At 38.9% G+C, this 25,012-nt stretch overlaps 1 protein-coding gene across 6 annotated transcripts in view; it reads right to left on the reverse strand.

The window, feature by feature from the left end:
* Positions 1–25,012, reverse strand: part of LOC122808820 (gamma-aminobutyric acid receptor-associated protein-like 1) — a 404,699-nt gene that overhangs the window by 98,717 nt on the left and 280,970 nt on the right. The gene's annotated exons all lie outside the window — the stretch shown is intronic.

The following is a 25,012-nucleotide window of genomic DNA, read 5'->3' on the forward strand; positions in this document are numbered from 1 at the left end:
AGGAGGAAACGAACACATGATAGAGCAAACTTCACAAAAGGAGAGGCATCACTGATCATTATTAGGAAGAAACAATGATCGCTCATAAAATAATCCAAGGCCAGTTTCTAAAGACAAATTGCCAAGGAATGTAAGAATAACAACCACAAAGCCTTTGTTAGCTATACCAAACATTTAGGTGGCAACTCTCAAATATGCTGTCAGCTACTGCAAAATGGCAAAAAATACACTGAACCAACTAACATTGCCCACATCCTGGCGGACAAGTTCAGTGCAAACTCCCCCTCCCCATCACCCCCAAAAGGGCCTGTGTCCATCCCAGAAGAATGCAGAGCCCAGACTTCGGGGACATGCAGGTAAAAACAACCCTCTCCAAAGCTAAGAACACAGCATCAATGGGACTGGATGGTGTCCCAGGCTGCGTCTTACGCCAGCCCCAAAAGGAACTACACCCTCTCCTATATTCACTGTCCAGACTCAACCTTACCACAGGCTATGCACCCAAAGAATGGCATACAGCAACAGTCATCCAGCTGCACAAAGGTGGTGCCACAACAGAACCTGGAAACTATTGCCCTATAGGCCTACTCAGCCTGGTCTGACAAATTATCATGGAACCCATAAACAGAGACATTGGGAACCTCCAGACACTGGGCTCTACCCAACTTAGCTTTGTTAAAGGCAGATCCTGCCTCCTAAACCTAATTAACTTCTTTGAAACAGTTACCAAGGACACAGATGGAGGCGAAAGTAGTCCACACAGCCCACCTGGACCTCACTAAGGTCTTTGACACCATTCCCCACTCTGGCATCATGGACAAGCTTACCAGCTTGAACATTAATACCTATGTCACAGGATGGGTGGCCAACTGGCTCACAGATCAAACACACATGTTCAGAGTTGCAGGTGCCATGACTGACTCTAAACCAGTCACAAATGGCATCCCACAGGTCTTGGTCCTGGGACCCCACCTATTCAGTAGATACTGCTCAGAGGTACAGGCAAGCATGGGAGGAGTATGGCTGAACAAGTTTGCAGATGACTGCTGTGGTCCATAATTGACTCTACGGCTGACACAGACATCCTCCAGAAGGGTCTTACAGAGACAGATACCTGGTGTCAAAACAATGCCCACAAGCGGAATGCCAAAAAATGCATAGTCATCCCCTTTGGATAAAACAAAATGCACACAAATTACCACATAGGTGGTAATCCAGTATGTACGGAGAATGTAATTATAGCCCTGGGGTCCCACGTAGATAGTAAACTCTCCTTTGATGATCACATTGCCAAAGTGTTTAGAAATTCCTTCTATGTAGCCCACCTAATGTAACCCACTTTGTCTAGTCTGATGATGTCACCATCCTACAAATATACCTGTGGAAAGGAGAACTCCCAGTAATGTGTATAGCGCGTTGTGTAAATGTGTACTGCTGTAGTATCATAAAGTAGTTAGGTAGGGGGTTTGAATCCTGCACTTGACAACTGTGTGTGTGTGTGTGTGTGTGTGTGTGTGTGTCTCCTTGGAGAGGAGCAACCTTTCTGGAGACTACTAAAACACCTTAAAAGTGGTATACTTATCTTTGTCAAGTCTAATGATGTCACCATCCTACAAATATACCTGTGGAAAGGAGAACTCCCAGTAAAGTGTATAACACGTTGTGTTAATGCGTATTGCTCTAGTATCAAAAAGTAGTTATGTAGAGGGTTTGAATCCTGCACTTGCCAACTGTATGACAGTGTGTGTGTGTCTCCTTGGAGAGGATCAGCCTTTTTGAAGACTACTGAAACACCTTAAAAGTGGTATACTCATCTCTGTCAAGTCTGATGATGTCACCATCCTACAAATATACCTGTGGAATGGAGAACTCCCAGTAATGTGTATAGCGTGTTGTGTCAATGCGTACTGCTCTAGTATCATAAAGTAGTTAGGTAGGGGTTTAAATCCTGCACTTGGTGACTGTGTGTGTGTGTGTGTGTGTGTGTGTGTGTGTGTGTGTGTGTGTGTGTGTGTGTTCCACGTGTGTGACACTGTTGGTCAATGTAATGTGGGTTTTGCTTTTACTACTATACGACATATCACAATGACAACAGTATGTGCACTACACGTCAGGTAGCTGTGTGGCAAATACATATACATACATGTGACCTCAATTATTTCATAGGTGGGAACCCTGCTTTCTCCATGAACACATTTATCTTTGCCAGAGTGTGCTGCCGCTTTCCAGACCTTAGGTCACATCTGTATGTTTGTGACAAGCCTAGCCACTGCAGTGATCCCTGGCCTACGTCATCCGTTTCACATACACTCATTACGGTTTCTATTGAATAGTGTGAGTGAGGGTTTATGCCGGAGGTATTTCTGAAACCTGTTCAAAAGCAACAAAGTTTGTCAAAGATGGCTATTTATCATAGGGGTGCAACAACCTTTGTTGATATGCATGCAGACCCCTTATTGCTTATGTGATCCACAGTGGGATTTCCAAAATCCTTTGGAAATATGATTATCAAAGGAGAGATGACGTAACACATGGCTCTATGTATACATCGGTACCTGTTCAACATTTTGGGGGCTACTACCTATGTTGTACTTTGGGGATACTACGTTTTGTAAAAGTGGATGACTATGCTTTATTTGGCTTAAAGTTTTACAGCATGGGTTTGACACCAGGCATCTGTCTGTATGATACCCTTTTGGAGGATGTGTGTGTCATCTGGAGAATGCATTAGCCCACAGTATGCATTGCCAAACTTGGCCAGACATATCCCTACTGTGTTTGCTTGTACCTAAGAAAGCTATATGCCAAACAGGAGTGGTCCCAGGACTGAGTGCAGGTGAATACCACTGGTTACTGGCATAGAAAGCCATCTGGTTCGTTGTATTTAAGCTGGCACCCAAGAATATTATCTCTTGTGAGGGCACTAGTTTTGATTTCTTTTCGTTTACTGTGTACCCTAGGCAAAGTACAGTTTTGTACCTACCATAAATGCAGATGTTAAGAGTGTTCACCCTGCTGCAGTCATCACACTTGTGTAATCTTGCCGTCAGGCGGTCCCGCAGTCGGCCTGAATTCCAAAGTCTTGGTCCGGCGTTGGTTGCTGTCGCTTCTTCCCTGACATCAGTGAGCCAGGGGTATACAAGAGGCATCCGACGCCATTTTCTTCAGTTTTTCTTGCCCCAGATGTCAGGTGCCCCCAATAGGTAGGCAAAATATATATATATAGCTAGATAAAAATAAAACAATACCTTTAGGCACAAGCAAATACACCACAGAGGTTGTATAGGATAGAGTGGTATAGATAAGTTTAACTAGTTCAGAGGGGATGGAGGGAGGGTAACCCGGACTGCAGCAGGGTGAACACTCGAACACCTACATTTATGGTAGGTACAAAACTGTACTATGTTCATCGTGTTACCCTGCTGCAGTCATCACACTTGGGTTGAATCCCAAAGCTAAGGATGGGAGGTGGAGTTAAACAGGGTTAGAAGAAGCTAGTAGGCCCTGCAAAACTGCAGTAGCAAAACCAGCTCTAGTCTTAGAATATAGAGGTAAGTGATAGTGTTTGGTGAAGGTGTGCACTGAACTCCAAGTTGCAGCTTCCAGAATATCCTTGGTTGGCACTCCCCTGAGAAAGGCTGCTGATGTAGCTGTAGCCCTGGTGGAGTGGGACTTAATGTTAGCAGGTACCGGTTTCCCATGATGCGTGTAGCAGAAATGTATGCAATGCCCTATCCATTTAGAAATAGTCTGTTTTGAGATAGCTTTTCCTTGTGATCCTGTAGCATAGGCTACAAAGAGCTGGCCAGTTTTTCTGAAAGCCTTAGTTTTATCCAAGTAGTAACGTAATTGCCTGTGAATGTCCAAAGAGTGCAGGAGTCTTTCTCCTTTGTTCTGGGGATTTGGGAAGAAGGTGGGCAAATGAATGGTTTGGTTTAGGGCCACACTGGATACCACCTTTGGCATAAAGGAAGGGTTAGTTCGTAGAGAGACTCTGTCTTGATGAAAAATGAGGAAAGGCTCCACTGCCATTAGTGGTTGTAGCTCTGAGACTCTTATAGCTGAGGCTATTGCTAGTAGCAGGGCAGTTTTCCATGAAAGAAATTTTAAATCAGCTGAAAAAGCTGGTTCAAAGGGCAGCAGTGTAAGCTTTTCCAGAACAAAGTTGAGATCCCAAGTAGGTGTTGGTGCTCTCCTTGGCGGTCTTATGTTCTTAGCCCCTCTGGGGTACTGTCTTAGGAGTGGATGTGAGAATAAAGGAGGATCCGTGTTGTAATGAGCTGAAATTGCTGAGGCGTGGATCTTAATAGATGAAAAGGAAAGTCCTTTGTGCAACATCTCAGTTAAATATTGTAGAATCTGAGGAATGTTTGGATCAAGGGGATTCTGGCCTTTAGCCTGGTTCCAGGTGCAAAATCTTGTCCATTTGTCTGAATAGGTTTTCCTGTTGCTGGGCCTCCTGGCCTCCAGAATGACATCCATAACAGCTTTGGATAGATGTGTTGCCTGGTTGTTTAGGTAATTTGCCGTGCAGCCAGGTTTAAAGTCTTGAGCTGGCTGTGTAGAATCTGATTGCCTCGCTGGGTGAGCAGGTGAGGAATTTGTGGTAAAATCCATGGTGGGCCGTGGGCCATGTTCCTTAGAATTGGATACCAATGCTGGCGTGGCCAGTCTGGTGCAATGAGTATCATTTGTGGCCTCTCTAATCTGACTTTCAGCAGTACCTTTGCTAGAAGAGGCAGTGGAGGAAAGGCATACACTGTTAATGTTTTCCAACTGAATGAGAGGGCGTCCACTTTCCAAACTTGTGGATGGAATGTCCTTGTGCAAAATTTTTGAAGTTGGTAGTTTTGGAGGCTTGCAAACAGATCTATGTGTGGGCGTCCCCATTTTTGAGCTATCATTGCAAATACTTGTGGATCTAGTTTCCACTCGTGTGGATCCATGATGTTTCTGCTTAGGTCGTCTGCCAATGTGTTTTTCTTTCCTGGCAGGAATTGTGCTTGTAATTGAACCTGGTAAGACAGTGCAGTGTTCCACAAGGTCATTGCTTGCCTGCATAGAGGGTAGGAATGTGTGGCCCCTTGCTTGTTTATGTACCACATTACTGTGGTATTGTCCGTCTTTATTATTAGTTGTCCTGTGCGTAAGAGGTCCTTGAAAGCTGTTAGGGAATTCTGTACTGCTAGCATTTCTTTTTGACTGATATGCAGATGCCTCTGATCTGTAGTCCATTTGCCCTGAATGCACTGTCCTGCCATGTGTGCTCCCCAGGGCAAAGTCCGATGCATCTGTTGTCAGTTTGCCTGGCTGTGGGTAAGGTGAAAGGCTGACCCTTGTTGAGGTGACATGCCTGTGCCCACCATAGAAACTCCAGTTGAAGGCAGGAAATGAGTGGTATCATTGTTTCCAAGCTGTGACTGTGCTGAGTCCATACGCTTTTCAGGTACCATTGTAATTTCCTCATATGCAATTTTGCAAATGGTATTAGTAGTATGCAAGATGCCATGAATCCCAAGGCCTGCAGAATTTTTCTTGCAGGGAGTTGGGTCTTTGTTGCCACTATTTTGAAATATTGAGTCAGCTGTTGTTGCTTGTCTGGCGTGAGATAAGCCATCTGAGCCGTTGTATTCAAGCCGACACCCAGGAATATTATGTTTTGTGAGGGCACTAGTTTTGATTTCATTTACTGTGTACCCTAGGCAACTTAGAAGGTGTTTAACAAATGCCAGATGCTTTAAAAGAATGTCCTTGCTTTCTACGTGAATAAGGCAGTCGTCCAGGTATGGGTATATTTGAATTCCTCTTTGTCTGCAGTATGCAATTACTGGTGCCAGACATTTTGTGAATACCCTGGGCGCAGTAGGTAAGCCAAAGGGCAGTGCAGATAATTGATAATGCGTTGAACCTGCAATGAAGCGGAGGCATCTTCTGCAATTTTGTCTGATAGGGACATGCAGGTATGCCTTCCTGAGGTCCAACGTTACTAGCCAAGCATTCTTGCCCAGCATGGGAAGAAGCTGCTGTAGTGTTAGCATCTTGAATTTTGGTACTTGCAGATAGGTGTTCAGAATTGAAAGATCCAGAATGGGTCTCCATGCTTTGTCCTTTCTTGGGACTAGAAAGAGTCTTGAGTAAAATCCTTGTCCTTGCTCCTGTGTAGGTACCTGTTGAATGGCTCTCATGTCCATGAGAGCTGCTCCATTTTCTTTAAAACCTCTTCTGCTTTGACACCAAATAATACATCCTGCTGTAAAGGTGCATCCAATAATTTTGCTTTAACATGATCAGGAAGGGTTTGTTCTTTTAACCAAGCATGTCTATGCATGACGGAGCCAGTAACAGCCGCTCTACAGGAAGCTTCCAACGAATCAAATCCGCATTGTAAAGTATGTTTGCCCACCTGTTCAGCTGCATGCAACAGATCCTGCATTTCCTTGAATTCAAACTGTTCAGTATGTGTGCTCATTTTTTGTTTTAATTGAGACATTAGGAATTGCTGATATTTCTGCATGTGAAACTGACAATTTAATGCTCTCATAACCAGAGTTGCTGAGGTGTAGATTTTCTTTCCCCATCTATCTAGGGCTCTGGAATCCCTTTCAGAGGGCACAGGAATTTTAGCCATAGAAGCTTTAGCTCCCTTAGGACCCTGGGAAATTGTTTCTGGGTCAGCCACAGGGCTTTTATAAAGGAATTTGTGAGAGTCAGGTACTCTGTAGTATCTGTCTGGTTTGGCTGGAGCAGGAGGTAGAGAGTCTGGATTTAAACATCCACAATATCTAAAACTGGAGGGATAGCAAGAGGTCTGTGCTGAGGTAATAAAAGGAACTCTCGGAGCCTTTTCTTAGAATCAGAGTAGTCCTGGCCTTCCCAGTGGAAATGTTCCCTCATGGTATGTAAAGTTTCCCCAAAGGAGTAGTCTTCAGGGGGAGATGCTGAGGGAATAGAGTCTTCAGCATCAGAGTCTTCATAAGGTGTAATCCTGTTCCTCAGAAGAATCTGAGGAAATTGAAACCTGGTCAGAGGAAGCATAATCCTCCTCTTTTCTTGGTCTTTTATCAGGAGGGGGATGGGAACCCTTGATTAGGGTAATCACATCTTCAGCCATCTCAAGCATCTGTTTCTTCGGCATAGGGCCTTGAACTGTAGACTGATGTACAGTCTTCTTAGGTTTTAAAGGTGTTTTAAGCTTAGCATAAGATTTAATGGTGAGTGTAGTCGGTCTGAAGACACCTTCTGCAACCGAAGTAGTTTCCACTGCACCGGGGTCTAATTCTGCTCCGGTGTCGGGAGATGGCTGCGTCGGGCTAGTAGACTCCGCTTGAGAATCCACAGCTGTCTGGGGTTCCAGTTCTGCGGTCATCAGGGGCTGCGTTGGCACCTCACTGAAAAACAGAGAACCGGCGACAGGCCCAACAGAGGCCTCGGAGTCTGGCTTATTCCTAGGCTGCCTGTCCTTATCCTTGCGTTTTTTATGTATGCCGGTCGTCGGCTGCTCCGACGGCATGACATAATTAAATTTCCTAACAAAGTAATGTCGTGCGAAGTCAAAACGGCATTTGAGGGGGCGTGGCCAAGGATGAACACAGGATAGCAGAAGATTTCTTCAGCTCCACCAATTTCATTACATTGACAGGAATTAATTACTTAAAAAATTAATTCTTGAAGTAATTTTCTTTTTAAATATGTTTGTTTTATATAGTTCTTGAACTATATCTAAAAAAGAAAGGAAATCTTAATAATATTCCTGTCAGAAATTACTTTGGAAATTTTCCTGTCAGTTTATCAGTCTGAAATGAGTTCCAGTAAGACAAATTCTCAAGACTCCAGCATCAAGAAAGAACTTCAGTCTCTGATAATTATAGTCCAGCAACTTACTGCTAAGATGGATAAAATGGATACTAAAATAGACACTTTCATAGAAAAAACTACAAAACAAATAGACTTGTTACATATGGACCTGCAACAAGAGAAGATCCAGATGACAGGCATAGAAGAAGCTGTGAATGACATGGAAAATAGAATACAAGAAGAGGAAATCAACATTGACTTTCTGCTGAAACAAAATACACATTTACAAACAAAGCTGGATGACCTGGAAAATAGATCTAGGCGCAATAACATTAGGATTTTTGGACTGCCAGAAAATATTGAAGGTAACAATATTACTTCTTTTTTAACAACATGGCTCCCTAAAACTTTAGATTTACCAGAAGCATTCTCTTTTGGTATCGATAGAGCACATAGATCTATAGCTAATACTAACTCTAACAAAAACTATCCTAGATCAGTTATAGTTAGATTTCTATCATCTTTTGATAAAGAGATGGTTCTTAAATCTGCTTGGGCTAAAGCTCCTGTTAAGATTAATGAAACAACTGTGCGTTTTGACAAAGACTATTCTTCCATGGTATTAGCTAAAAGAAAAGTTTTTCTGCCACTAATAAGGGAGCTTAAAAAAGCACAGTTTAAAACATACCTTCTGTTTCCTGCCAAGCTTAAAATCTTCCTTCCTGATGGTCCTAAAATTTTCGATGACTTAGACTCTGCTTTACTGTTTATCAAAAAAATAAGATTTTGGAAAAAATAGAAGAAATGGAATGGGCTAGTCCTTCGTTAAAGAGACTGGCAACTGAAACTTCGTGGAAGACTTCAGAGAAGAAGAAGAGACTAAAAAACAAATGATTTGTACTATGTTTTTTTTTTTCTCTCTCATCATTTTATTTTATTATTAATCTTTTTAAATATAGATCCTGCATTTCCAAGAAGCAACAAATATTTTGAAAAAGATTTAATCAAAGTTATTCTCTGTGTGCAAAGAAATGTTTTGTTTCATAACTAGTCAAAATATCTGGAGATTTAATGGCAAGCTGTGATTTAACTTGTTTCTCTTTCTGAAGAGGAAAAATAAGGTCAGTAATTTGATACATTTTTTTTTCCTTTAAAAGTTTATATGTTCTTCAAATGCTATTCCTAATTATACTTTCTTGATTACACTGCTTATGCTTGTTTGTAAATAATCTGTTATGCTTTAACCAATAATAATTAGAACTAAATAATAGTAAATAATATGTTTTATTTTTAACTCTATTAATATAAACAGTAAATAACATTCTATTGTATATACTTCTTATAGCTTTCTCTTACATTTTTTTTTATTTCTGCCTTACACCCTTTTACTTTCTACTCTCTTTTCTTTATTAATATATAGAAATGCTTTTGATCATATAGACACAGTAAATAATAAGATTTGCATAGGAGTTGAGTTGGGACAAAAATGTTGAGTTTTGTTACTTATTAATAATTTTGGGCTTGATTTCACTTACATAGAGTCTGTAATAACCTGTAGAATGCATTGTGAAGGTTTTGTCATGTTTAGATGCATTTACACTGCTAAATGAATGTTTGTCACTAGTTTTTAATAAGTTTCCCGCCAAAGTGTTAAGAGAGACAATCTTGGATGTGGGCTGTCATGCACAGTGTCCATGAGCTACTTCAAAAGCTTCAACTCTCAGAATTCTCACAGAGAAACTGAAAGCAGCTAGTCTCACCTTTGACCTAGATATCACACTGACACATCACAGATACAGGAATGACACTACCTAATTATACTTTCTTGATTACACTGCTTATGCTTGTTTGTAAATAATGTGTCATGCTTTAACTAATAATAATTAGAACTAAATAATAGTAAATAATATGTTTTATTTTTAACTCTATTAATATAAGTAATATTCTATTGTATATACTTCTTATAGCTTTCTCTGACATTTTTTTTTATTTCTGCCTTACACCCTTTTACTTTCTACTCTCTTTTTCTTTTCTTTATTAATATATAGAAATACTTTTGATCATATAGACACAGTAAATAATAAGATTCGCATAGGAGTTGAGTTGGGACAAAAATGTTGAGTTTTGTTACTTAATAATTTTGGGCTTGATTTCACTTACATAGAGTCTGTAATAACCTGTAGAATGCATTGTGAAGGTTTTGTCATGTTTAGACGCATTTACACTGCTAAATGAATGTTTGTCACTAGTTTTTAATAAGTTTCCTGCCAAAATGTTAAGAGAGACAATCTGGGATGTGGGCTGTCTCATGCACAGTGTCCATGAGCTACTTCAAAAGCTTCAACTCTCAGAATTCTCACAGAGAAGCTGAAAGCAGCTGGTCTCACCTTTGACCTAGAAATCACACTGACACATCACAGATACAGGAATAGCAGATTAATAATATGTGTTAAAAACCTATGTCCCAAATATATACATTACTATAACTCATTTACTTCATCTGATTGACAAGCATAAATAATTTTATAACTCTATACTGGAAGAAATTGTCATGTGAAATATTTTAAAGCAGTAGTATAGCATGTTTGTAAAATCTGGTTACTAAAATGTGTTTGCTGTGCATTATTTTGTATAAAGCAGACAGATTTATAGAAGGGGCAGCAATGTAAGATGGTGCTCAGTAAAGATACAACTCAGTGAGATCAGATATATATATATATGTGTGTGTGTGTGTGTGTGTGTGTGTGTGTGTGTGTGTGTGTGTGTGTGTATGTGTATGTGTGCATGCATGTGTATATATATATATATATATATATATGTATATGTGTATGTGTGTATATATATATATATATATATATATATATATATATATATATATATATGTGTGTGTGTGTGTGTAGATATGTATATAAATGTTTCTGAGAATCTGCTTAACTATGAAGTATGATTTATAACAATTTCTATGAATACAATATTTTATTCTATTGGCAATAATGAGTTTGAGTAAATGCTCATATACAAGCAATTCAAGGTTTTTTGGAAGCTGTTAACTGTATTTACATGACAGAAAATAGATGCATCCTAATATATGTAATGTCTGAATCATATTAGCCAAAGTTTTTGATTTAAATGAATGTTAGAACTTATTTTTCTCTCCTCTTGATTTCTAACATCAAGATTATTTGAATGCTATTTGCATACAAGTGTTTTATATTACATGGATGTATATAGTAGTATGAACAGTTTTAAAAAAAAAAAAAAAAAAAAAAAAAAAAGGTTTATTTTAGTTTATATGATGCTGTTTTACCAAATGTGTAGTCTTGTCTTGCTAGATAATTGAATTGAAAACTGTTAACTTCAGTTAAATATAACTAGTATTAAATTGATAAGGTGGTAGCTGACGTACTGCTGCTTAGGGTAGGGGTTAACTTGAGTGGTAAATACTACTCTAAGTTGGAGTTTACAACTCCAGGCTGGATGCAAGGTTTAATCCTTACATTATTTTCACTTGTTCATTGTTATTTGTATATAGTTTTGACATCCACAATATATTTTGTACATTCATTGTCACTACAAACAAAATTGAATCCTATACGAAATCCCATAAAAGATTCAATAAATACAGCTATATTTAAAGGTACACCTAAAGGAGGAGATGTAACATTACTTATCTTGTTAGTTGTTATTTTGATCATAAGATTCTTAAGTTTTAAAAATGCCAAATGGCATCTTTAAAAGGAATTTCTTTAAACATTAATGGATTGAATAATCCATGTAAAAGGGCAAGCCTAATAAGATACATTAATTTACATAAGGCCAACTTAGTCTTCCTACAAGAAACCCATCTCTTGAAAAAAGATATTGATAAACTAGCCACAAACAAATATACAGTATTGGTTAGTTCAGAGCACACTCAGAAAAAAGAGGAGTGGCTATTTTATGGAATAAAAGTATGCCCATTCCTAAAACCATTAAGTCTTATCAGGATGACAAAAGAATGTTTTGTATGGTTACAATACAAATTAATGGGAAGACTTACACTTTAATTAATGTATATTGGATACCTGGAATTGGTATTAATACAGTGAAACATCATCTTGATAAGATCATATCATTCTCTATAGGAGATATTATTTTAGCTGGTGACTTTAATTGTATACTACATGAAAGTGATACTACCACTATAGGAAAGAGAAGAATCACATCTAATGCAAAACATTTAAAGGATTTTGCTAATTCTTATCATTTGAATGATATTAATAATCAGATAGATTCAAAATCATTACCATACACCTTTTTTTCTAACAGATACAAAACTTATTCAAAAATAGATAGGGTCTTTATTTCTAACCAGATTAACAGATTTAATTAATTCCAAAATCATTTCATGTCCTATATCTGATCATAATTCAATTGTTTTTGAATTCATGATAAAAAATACTCAATGTTCAGATCAAAAGGATACCAGCATACTTAACTCAACTAAAAGACTACAAAGAATATATACTTTCAGAAGTAAAACATTTTTTAGACATAAATAACACTCCTGAAGTCTCCATTGTTTATGTTTGGGATGCCTTAAAATCATATCTATATGGACAAAGTATCAGATGGTATAATAATAAAAGGAAATCTTGGGATAAGGAATTGTTAGATATTCAAAGTAAATTAGACTCTTATAAACATAATAATAAAGAAAATATTATGGACAAGAAAGTTATTGAAGAAATAAACAAACTAAATTAGAGAAATACAAAGAAATTTTAACTCAAAGTTAAAATAACTTTAGAGAAATACAAGTTTTTGTCTTATTCAATAAGCCCCAAATACCTACATAGACTTAAAAATAAAACAAAAAGGTTGAATAAACAAAACCATATCAAAGAAATCTTTTCTCTAAGGAAAAAGAAGAATGTTTCTAGTATACCAGAAATACTAGATGAATTTAGAAATCACTTTCACAAAATTAACCATAATAATATTAACATGGAACCTAAAGATAAAATAAAGGAGTTTATAACCACAAATATGAATAAAAAGCTTAATAAACAACAGATTAAACTATTGGACAAGAGTATTTCATATACAGAAGTTATTACACAAATAAATAAGCTTAAATCAAACAAAGCACCGGGTAATGATGGTATTATACCAGAGATATATAAAATCCTTTCTAAAAATACATATTCATTAATACATAAGGTTTTTATTTTGGCCCAAACTGAGTTAATAACCCCCATCTTGGCAATATACATTTATTTCGCCAATTTTAAAACCTAATAAAGATCCAACTAGATGTTCTTCATATCGGCCCATCTCATTACTTAATGTTGATTATAAAATGTTTATGAATATCTTTGCTGATAGATTGAAGACAATCATTCCTGGCATTATAGATATAGATCAGACAGGCTTCATTGTAAATAGAAATACTTTTGATAATATAAGAAGAACTTTAACATTAATAGATTTTGCAAATAGGAAAAAGAAAGATTTAACACTTATTAGTCTTGATACAAGTTCAGCATTTGATTCAGTAAGTTGGGACTATCTGTTTACCTTAATGAAGTGCACAAACTTCTCTGATGCATTTGTAAATCTAATTGAACATTTATACAAAGGAACGTTGGCTTATATTAAGGTAGGAACATATGTTTCACAAAAATACCCATTCTTAAAGGTACAAAACAAGGATGTCCACTTTCTCCACTATTATTCACTTTAGTAATGGAGCCTTGGGCTAATTTGATCAGAAACAGTACTGACATAGAGGGTTTTGAAATAGATGAAAATACAACATCCAAAATTCAACTTTTGCAGATGATGTTCTAATTACATCAGCAGGATCTAATTCTTCTATACAGTCTCTATTTGATAACATGATGAATTTTAAAAGTATTTCTGGTTTAATATTCAATGAAGAAAAACTAAAATACTACCTATATATACACGAAAAATATTCTCATTAGTGATTTTACTAAATATGTACCCAATTCAGGTCAGATAACTTATTTAGGTATAATACTATCTAAAGATATTAAATCTATTATATATAATAATTATAATACCTGTTTTCTTAATATACAAAATCTTTTAATACCTGGAATAATATGTTTTTTACTATGGAGGAGAGACTTACAATTATTAAAATGATAATATTCCCCAAGATTTTATACTTAATACAATCAATAATACTTCCACCTACAAAATAATTATCAAGAAACTGAACACACTAATGTTAAATTTCTTATGGGCACCTAATAGACCTAGGATTGCATTAAAGAAACATACTAATAGCTGGTCTCAAGGGGGTATTTCTTTTCCAAACTTTAATTTATATACTATCTCTTCTATTGTAAAAGTTATTACTTTATTAATAGATCAGTCATATGTCACAAAATGGAAAGATTATTGGGAGCTAATTAGTATACACTTCATGAAAATCTCCTTAACACATAAAAATATGATTGTAAATAACTCCATGTTATGGTTACTAAAGGAATTTTGTACTTCACCTATTACACCTAAACATATGGTTTGTTACCCATTAAATATTATTATTAGTTATCGTAACTTTATATTCATGCACCCTAAGTATAGGGAATGGAATTTTATTGTATTTCCTATAATGTATACTCAGGGTATGCTTTTGTCATCTACTTCTGAAGGAACTCATTTAGCTATAGATAATGATCTAAAGTACTGGTATCAGTTGATATCTGATAATAAAGTTAAAAATCTAGATTTCTTAAAACAAGAATTTGATCTAAGAGAAACTTGCTGGTTAGAGGTTCAGACCTTTAGACAACATCTCATTAATAAAATAGATTTAATGTCTATAACTGTTAAATAATCTATTCCAACACTGATTGATTACTTGATATTAAATTTACAACAAAGTTTCTGATAAAGGTAAACTTTCATACATACATAAAGTTATCAGACAAGAAACTTTTACAGTGTAGATTCATACTGGAATTATTTCACTTCTATTAATGGGGACCCACCAAATCAACAAGATAAACAATATATATTGGAATCTGCTTATAGAACTACGTCTTCCATTGTCTGGAGACTTTATACATGGAAATTTTTACATAGATCTTTTATACACCTTTGATGATGAATAAAATAAATAATAAAGATAATCTATGTAAGAGATGTAATGTAGAAATTAATGCTGACTGGGCTCATATGTTTTATGACTGTATAAAATTGAAAGAATACTGGAAGTCAATTAATGAATTTTTGCAGGCTCTTTTTACAGATAATTTCATTATTTCTAAATCTCTTATATTATTCAACACACCTGTACCTCAAAGTGTTAAAAAGGTTAAGCTTCCCTTGTTATGGTCGATTCTAGCAGTGGCTAGGAAAATAATAACTAGAAATTGGATTTCAGATACACCTCCTTCGCTCAATGAATTTAAAAATGTTATGAATATAGTGTGCCATATGGAAATAAACACAATTAGGACTAGAACAAACAGAAAAACATCTTATTTTATTGTATGGGATAATTTACAAAATTTGTTAAAAAATTTTTAATTTCAATAGCATGGTATTTTAGTTTAATTAATTGATCTGATTGTAGTGGATGTCTTTGTAAATACTTTAGTTGTTTTGTTGAATATTATAATAATACCTATTTTTAATTACTTGTATAAAATTGTTATGATATTTCTCTTATATGTTAAAACAATAAACCTGTTTTGAAAAAAAAAAAACGGCATTTGATAGTTCGTTTATTAAACCTAGCACAAAACAGACAACCTGTGACGTCGTGGTCTGGGACTAGGCAAGGAATACAATAAGAATGGAAATACTTACGAGGTATTTGCTTCCCACAAGAAATGTGACTGTTAACTTTTTCTGACATCGGACTGAGGCAAGAAAAGGTTCCCCAATGGGGTACTTAGCTTTATTGAAGACTTCGGACTGAAATTCGAATCGAAAATCTCAGGTGTCGGCCGACCGAAGCAGAAGCAGTTCGCAAGTGCCGAACACCGTGCGGCAAGAAAGACTGAAGAAAATGGCGTCGGATGCCTCTTATATACCCCTGGTGCACTGACGTCAGGGAAGAAGCGACAGCAACCGATGCCGGACCAAGACTTTGGAATTCAGGCCGACTGCGGGACCGCCTGACGGCAGGATAACTCAAGTGTGATGACTGCAGCAGGATAACACGATGAACATCTTAATCTTTTTACAAACACCAGATGCTGTAGAAGAATGTCCTTGCTCTCTGCTTGAATCAGGCAGTCGTCCAGATATGGATATATTTGGATCCCTTTTTGTCTGCAAAATGCAATTACTGGTGCCAGGCACTTGGTAAAGACCCTGGGCACAGTAGATAAGCCAAAGGGCAGTGCAGAGAATTGGTAGAGCATTGAACAAGCTATGAATCTGAGGTATCTTCTGCAATTTTGTCTGATAGGGACATGCAGGTATGCCTATGCACTTTGAGGGCCAAAGTAACAAGCCAAGCTTTCTTGTCCAACATGGGAAGGAGCTGTTGTAGTGTCAGCATTTTGAATTTCGGAACATCTAAGTATTTAGAATGGAAAGGTCCAGAATGGGTCTCCAGGCTTTTTCCTTTCTGGGTACCAGGAAGAGTCTTGAGTAAAATCCTTGTCCTTTTTCCTGCTGTGGTACTTTTTGAATAGCTCTCATGTCCATGAGAGCTGTAATTTGTTTTTGTGCCTCTGCCCATTGATTTTGTGGCAGGTCTGGCATTCCTTTTAGCCTTGGAAAAGTGTGAAAGTGGAACATGTAACCTTGAGACGCAATATTCAGCACCCATTTGTCTTGGGCGATTGTTTGCCACTTTTGAGAAAAAAAGTGCTAGTTTCCCACCTAAGGGAGCTGCCAAAAGGGAAGAATTTGGCATTGGAAGGGGGAAGTCATTGGGACTGTTTCCTGTAAGGTTGTGACTTGCCCTCACCTCCTTTTGGGTTTGAAGCACCCCACTGTCGTGGCCTGCAAGATCCTTGTGGCTGAGATCTGCCTCTTTGTGGCCGGTCTGACACTGGAAAGGACCAATTCTTTGTAGGCCAATTTCTGCTAAATCGTGGTGGCTGCACCTGTAAGAAACCCTTCACTGTTTGCATAGATTTTACCTTATCCTCCATTTTCTTTAATACCTCCTCTGCCTTAATACCAAATAAATTATCTTGCTGCAAAGGAGCATCCAATAATTTTGCCTTAACATGATCCGGTAAACTTTGTTCTTTTAACCAAGCATGCCTTCGAATCACAGATCCTGTAACTGCTGCTCTACAAGAAGCTTCTAATGAATCAAAACCACATTGCAAAGTATGCTTTCCCACTTGTTCAGCTGCATGCAATAAATCCTGCATTTCCTTATAGTCAGGTTGTTCTGCATTTGTACTCATTTTCTGTTTTAATTGGGACAGTAAGTATTGTTGATATTTAAGCATGTGAAACTGGCAATTTAGAGCCCTCACTGCTAAAGTTGCAGAGGTGTAAACTTTCTTTCCCCATCTGTCTAATGCTCTAGAGTCCCTATCTGAGGGAACTGGATTCTTAGCCGTGGAAGCCTTAACCCCTTTGGGACCCTGGGAAATAGGTTCTGGGTCAGCAACAGGGTTTTTATAAAGAAATTTGTGAGAGTCAGGGACTCTGTAATACCTGTCTGGCTTGACTGGAGCTGGGGGTAAAGAATCAGGATTTAAACTAGATTCAGAGAACACAACATCCACAATGTCCAACACTGGTAGAATAGCAAGGGGCCTGTGCTGAGGCAGTAAAAGTATGTCTCTGAGCCTTTTCTTGGATTCTGAGTAACCCTGGCCCTCCCAATGGAAATGCTCCCTCAGTGTGTAGAGTTTCCTAAAAGAATAATCCTCAGGAGGAGAAGTTGAAGGAATTGATTCTTCAGCATCAGAATCCTCATAGGGGGGTAAAGAATATCCCTGGTCTGAAGAGGAATCAGAATATATTGAAACCTGGTCAGAGGAATCATAATCTGTATCCTGCCTAGGCCTTTTATCAGGAGGGGGATGGGAACGGGAACCCCTGATCCGAGTTATCAAGTCTTTGGCCATCTTGAGCATCTGTTTTTTAGGCATGGAGGCCTGTCCAGGTGAATGCTGTACTTGCTTCTTTGTCTTTAATGCAGTTTTAGTCTTGGCTGTAGTTGCAATGGTAAGTTGAGTAGGTCTGAAAACACCCTCAGAAGCAGATGCCTGCTCAGCCGCTCCGGACCCATCTGAAGGGTTAATCTCTGTTGGCCCAACACCTTGAGTATCCAGAGGCCTAGGCACCTCCACGTGGGAGTCGGTCGCAGCCTGTGGTTCTGAGGTAGCGGGTGTCAGGGGCTGCGAAAGCGCCTCACTGAAAACCTGCGAACCGGCAACTGGCCTAGAAGAGGCTTCGTCATCGGTTTTGGGCCCCGGATGCCTTTCCTTATCTTTACCTTTGCGTTTTTTGTGCATTCCGGTCGTCGGTTGTTCCGACGGCATTGTATAATTAAACCTTCGCCCAAAGTAATGGTGAGCAAAATCAAACAGATGTTTAATAGTGCGTTTGTTAAATCTAGCACAAAACCGACAACTAGTGATGTCGTGATCTGGGCCTAGGCATGGAATACAGTAAGAATGAAAATCCTTATGAGGTATTTGCTTCCCACAAGAAATACAATTATTAACTTTTACTGACATCGGTCTGAGGCAAGAAAAAGTTTCCCCAATGGGGTACTTAGCTTTATTGAAGACTTCGGTTCTGAAATCGAATTTGAAATCTCAAGAGTTGGCCGACTGGCACTTGCGAACTGCTTTTGCTTTGGGCACCGCGCGGCAAGAAAGACTGAAGAAAATGGTGTTGGCTGCTTCTTATATACCCCTGGCGCACTGATGTCAGGGAAGAGGTGACAGCAACCGACGCCGGACCAAGACTTTGGAACTCGGGCCGACTGCGGGCCCGCCTGACGGCAGGATAACCCAAGTGTAATGACTGCAGCAGTGAAACATGAACATCTGTAGGGAGAGTACTAAAGCTTCTAGGTATGAGCCTGGGTGGAAGGAAGTCATCCCTGATCTATGAGACCATGTACGATGGCTCTAGCAAACCCAGTTCTAGCTCTAGAGACCAAGTCTAGTTTGTAATACTTGGTAAATGTAAGGACTGATGACCAGGTAGCTGCTTCTAGGACAGAAGTGTAGTCAACCCCCCCCCCCTCAAAGAAAGTGGCTGAAGAAGCAGCTGCCCTGGTGGAGTGAGCTTTCATATTTCCAGATAGAACTCTCCCATGAAGGGAGTAACATGCACAGATAGCCTTTGAGATCCCAGATGAGATGGTCTGTTTTCAGACTGCCTTCCCCAGAGCCCTTGGATGGAAGGAAACGAACAGCTGGTCAGTGCTTCTAATAGGTTTGGTTTTGTCCAGATAATACCGGACTTGTCTATGGACATCTAAGGAATGTAGGGTCCTTTCAGAAGAACTTTGAGGTTGAGGGAAGAAAACAGGAAGGTTAATGGTCTGATTTAAAGATAACTCATTAACCACCTTAGGCATGAAGGAAGGGTTAGTTCTGAGGGATACCCTGTCTTTATGGAAGATGAGGTAAGGAAGGATGGCCATTGGGGCTTACATCTCTGATACCCTCCTGGCTGATGTGAGGGCCACCAGCAGAACTGTTTTCCAGATACACAGCTTCAGTGATGCTGAAGGAGCTGGCTCAAATGGCGGTAGGGTAAATATCTCAAGGACAAAATTTAGGTCCCAAGTAGTAGGTACTGGTTTACGTGGGGGTCTGATATGGAGGACTCCTTTTAAGAAGAGCTTAACCTCTAAACTGGAAGCCAAAGGAGGTACCACAGGAAGGCAAGTAGAAATGGCAGACAAGTGGAACCTAACTGAAGAGTATGTCAGTCCTGAATGTAGAAGCTCACACAAGTAAGATAGTACCAAAAGGGACCTGTTTTTTCTTCTGACACCACCTGGAGAATCTTTTCCATTTTGACACAATTTCTCCTGGTACTAGGTTTCCAGGCCTCCTGCAGAACATTGAGTATGTCCTCTGAATATAGGTGTCTGAAGGGGATCAGAACTCCATAACGCGAGTCTGAGATTGGTCACCTGAGGATGCATTAGGAATCCCCTTGTCTTGTGCGAGTAGGTCTAGACATTGGGTAACCTGTAATGATTGCCCTTAGCTAAAAAGTGAAGGGGAAATCAATGCTGTCTTAGCCAAAAGGGAGTCACCAGCAGGATTTTTGGCTTGTCCCTCTGCATTTTCAGAAGGACCTTCTCAATCAGTGTGAAGGGGGAGGGGAAGGCACAGAGATGCATCCCAGAAGAAGAGAAGAAGGAAGGCGTCCACTTTCCAAGCCTGGAAGTGTGGATCCCTACACTGGTACAAAACTGAGGCATCTGCCTGTTCTGGGAGGAGACAAACAGATCGACCTGAGGAATACCCCACTTGTGTACGAGATCCAAGAACACCTCTCTGTGTAGCATCAATTCATGAGAGGGTGCAGAGGTTCTGCCGAGGGTATCTGCCATTGCATTCTCTGCTGAAGGAATGTACACTGCTTGCAGGTGGATATGGAGTGATGATGCTACTGTCCAAATCTGTATGGCTAGGCTGCAGAGAGAGTAAGACCTTGCGCCCCCACTTGTTTATGTACCACAAGACCGTCGTATCGTCTGTGACTACTCTCAAGGTGCCTGGTAGTAGGGCTTGTTGGAAGGTCTGTAATGCTAAATAAAGGGCTCTCATCTCTTTGATGTTGATGTGGTCCCTTGGTCTAAGTGGAGGCCACTCTCCCTGTACTTTGCTTAGTTTGTAGTTGTGCAGTAGGACTACCCTCCAACCCATATCTGAGGCATCTGTGAAGATTTGCTGTAAGGGTGGGGGTATCTCCAATGGTATGCCCTGGTTGAAATTGATGACTGCAATCCACCATTCAGTTCTTTTTTTCAAGCAAGGTAGGAGAGGGACAGAGGTGTCCAGGGGGTGAGAATGTTGATTCCAACGAGTCTTCAGTACCCACTGGACCTTCCTCATATAGAGCCTTGCTAGAGGGAGCATGGGTATCAAGGATGCCATGTGGCTCAGGACTTTCAGGAATTCTCTGGCTGGTAGTGTTCAAAGAGTGAGAAGGATTTTGAAGTAATGGGTGAGGTCTTTTACCTCCTGGCAGGTGATAAAGGCTGCCATCTTGTCTGTTCTGATCCTGCACCCTAAGAAGATTAGGTCTTGTGTAGGGGTCAGATGGGACTGTTCCTTGTTCACAGTGAACCCTACGTCTGGCAGGGAATAAGTCACCAGCTGTACATGATGGCAAAGGGTGCGATGGTCCTGGTGAAGTACTAAGAGGTCGTCTGAGTATATTTGAATACACTGTGTCCTGCAGTGGGCAATGACTGGAACTAGACACTTCATTTCATTCCTGCAATTTTTCCTGTCAATCTTTTTGAACTCCTTTTCATTTAATACATTTTCTCACCTGTCTGTCTTATAATCTGAAGACCAATTCGCTAATTCCATCTTATTTTTCTCAAGTCTTCTGAAAATATATAATCAATCTCTGTTTAGAGTAAACTCATCTTATAAGTATATTCTTTCCCTTTACCTGTTCTTAACTTACAATTATTACCTTTGTCACGTCATTTTTATAGCTTGTACTATTTTCCCTTTCTCCTTCATTTAAATGCAATTAAAGTCATCTACCACCATTTTTCTTCTTCTTTCGGCTTTTCCCAGTTAGGTGTCGCCACAGCAGATCACCTGTCCGCTCATGATTGGCAGTGGAGTTTTTATGGTGTCGAGTTGCCAGCCTGGCACCCAACCTTCCACAGAACACATGCACGCATGCCTAGGGACAATTTAGAGTGTCCAATCCTCCTACAGCATGTCTTTGGGATGTGGGAGGAAACCGCAGCACTCGGAGGAAACCCAGGTGACCACAGGGAGGACTTTACTTTCACATAACTCTGAATTTCCTCAATGTTTATTTCTTTTAATTATATTTGAACATGCATACACTGATCACTTGGTCACCAACACTTATGCTCCTCTCCTAAATCACACCCTAAAGATCTTCCTGCTATCATTACATGTATTATTTTAATGCCTTAATTTTTTAATACTGCACCACCTGAGCAAGTCATTATGCCATGCAGTCCACATCACTTTTCTTTTCCACATCATCTCAAATTCTATCCTCTTCCTCTCATCTTTACATTTTATATCAAGCAACCTACCCCTGTATCTTTTTTCACACCATTCAGATACAACCATACTTCTGTTAGTTTTCATGCTATTCACATTCAATCATGCTACACTTATATTAAAAATGCAAAAAAGGGAAAAAAAAGTTAAGCGATTCTTCTTGCCTCTTTTCTTCTCCAGCTCTTCTTCCAACTCAGCCTCCCCCCTTTTTTATTAATTCATTGCTCTTTCTTTCTGTGTATCTAATACTCCAAACCGATTTTCCATTTCCATAGGGTTTCTTTTTCATCAGCCAATTTTTGGACTTCAAGATGAAGGTACAGAAAAAGATCCATTAGATGAGGTCCCCCCCTGTTCTTTCATGATTCTCTTCTACCCTTTCTTGCATAAGAACGTGTCCAACCCCCTCATTTTCCTCACTTTCTATTTCTTCATTAATTAAATGGACAATAAAAACAATAGTACTCCTCACTTCCATATTTCCAACAACATTTTACAGCTTTTCCTGGAATGACCAAACCTTCTTTTTGTACAGTCTTGGATTAAACAAGATTTATCCCCATAGAAAAAAGCAAGCGTTCCTCTGCCTCCAGTAGTTAACACCCCATTTTCCCCACTTATCATCATCACATTGTGCACATACTGCAACTTATTTTCTGTTTTTATAGTTGCATAAATATTCCATCTCCCAGTCCATATACTGTCAACAAAACGTTTTTCTTTCTTTTTTTTTTTTTTTAACTTTCTATCTCAGACATTTTAAATTGTAACATTTTTCTTTTTAACTGTACATTCACATTCTGATATACAGTCCTTCCACATTCATTAATGTTTTTTCTCTCTCTCGGCTTTTCCCGGTTAGGGGTCGCCACAGCGGATCACCTGGTCTGCTGTTTTTTCTGCTAGTGCAAATGTCTCAAATTATTTCACAGAAAGGATTCAGTTTGTTTGATATTAGGGCATTAATACATACAAGAACTGAACCCAAGGGCATAACAGTACTGTCTACAACAAAGTACCTGTTTATTTGCTGTTGATTCTTTGTCTTCATTCTTACAACAGGCCTTTTCTTACAACAGGCCTTTTCTTCCAGCTGTTAAAGCTCCAATCTGTCTCTGCATCACACATCTTTTTCTTTCAGCAGTCTTTCACTGGAACTTGCTTATGTCATACCATTTTCCTCTGGAACACTGCTCTCAGTCTCTCTCTCTTTACCACTCAATGCAAAAGCACACCTTTAAGACCAGTTACTCCACTGGCCAGACATGCCTCCTCCCCATTCATACTGTTTACAGTATCCTCCTTCCTTTCTGTTGTCTCCACAATGTCAAATATTTTTCCATCACCACAATCCAGCTGCATGGTTTATGAGTCCTCCGGTATCTCCTTCATCCCATCATTTTGTGCACCACAGAGTCATTCAGACCCCTTGATGTCATGATATTCACACCTCCAATGCGACATAATTTTCTTCAGAATATTACTTCTCATTCTCTCCTTCTCTACCTCACCCTCCATTCACAGTCTCTGTCCTGGATTCAGTGACAGCCAGTGCATTGGTCAAATTTCCCCTAGTAAGAGGTCAATGGCCTAATGGGACCAACCCAGTCAACAAAGAGAAAATAAAATAAATATGGCATTACATTTTTGCTATCAATTTAATTCCAACTCTTGAGATTGTACACAGTGATGCTTTATCCACTATTACAAACAAGAACAAGACAAGACTCCAGCAAATTTCACTAATTTCATCTTCTTGACTAAGTCGGCAGAAATATAAAAGAATTATTTTTGTCTAAAACTATCCCCAAAAATATGTTAATATTTACCTGCATTTCAGAGAAAAACATTGAGTTAAGCAGTAACACTGATATTAGACTGGTGTAAGCAGACAAGGTGTTACCATTCACGTGTAGTTGTAAGGCAATGATAACTTACACACACCTACGCATCTAAATATAAACAAACCAGCCCATAACAGGTACAAGACCAGTCCCTAACTAATACTGCTAGCAAAGCTGTAACCAATATAGCGGCAGTACAGAAATCCTCATTATATTAGTGCCTACAGAAAGATACATGCAAACAAACTCGACTGCAGCAGCATTAACAGGCAAAGCATACCAACATACAGCCGTTTAACAGACTTGCCAAAACATCTTTTATTAACGGAGAAATACTTTCAGCACTACAACTACTGGGTTATTTGTTATTCATCTCAAACACTAGGCGCTTGGCCTGCTTTTTTTTTTTTTAAAAACGCAAAGGTTCCCCTGTCTGGGGGTAACAGCTATCTCGCAGGGATACTCCTCCTGCATAATTCATCTATACTCATACAAAACCAGCATTGCCAAACACCATTTTCATTACTGTATGTGGGGAAACTTCTAAAATTAGTCTGATAATTGTCACACGCAACATAGTAAGCATGCAATTAACTATATAGAATTTACAGCAGGTAGGCTACAATATGCAAGATCATCCGCACTACAGCAACAGTCAACTTCTACCTTGAGCATCAGTTGTTTTAATTACTGTATTATCCTTCTTTGGGGAGAAATCATACAGCAGTATTATTAACTATACAAGATCTTCAACTGTTTGCGTATGACTAAACATATAGTGGCTTATTTAGATATAAGCTTGTCTAATACATGTGCAGAGCCTTTATTTTCTCATTTTACAGACTTTTTTCCTTCTTCTGGTTGTATTTTATTGTGGTGTATACATGGCCAGTGATCCGAATATACAGCTGCCGAGAATCTTTTGAGATGACACTTTGGATTCCATTCAAAGAAGCATGGAGAGTTACGTTGTTCCCATAAGAGAAGGTCATCAAAGTGTGGAGAACTGTAATGTAAATTGGGAGCATGTCATTGAAGACAACCGTAAACAATGCATCTTGAATCCTTTTGAATTAGTGGGTAAGCGAACAAGTGTATGCTTCTCTACTGATGTGACTGAGACTATAAACAAGCTGGAACAGCTAATGGTGAAAGAGACTGCAGTTTACTTAAACT

Source organism: Protopterus annectens, chromosome 8.part0, assembly GCF_019279795.1.
Source record: "Protopterus annectens isolate FY-2018-M chromosome 8.part0, PAN1.0, whole genome shotgun sequence".
Classification (NCBI taxonomy): domain Eukaryota; kingdom Metazoa; phylum Chordata; order Ceratodontiformes; family Protopteridae; genus Protopterus; species Protopterus annectens.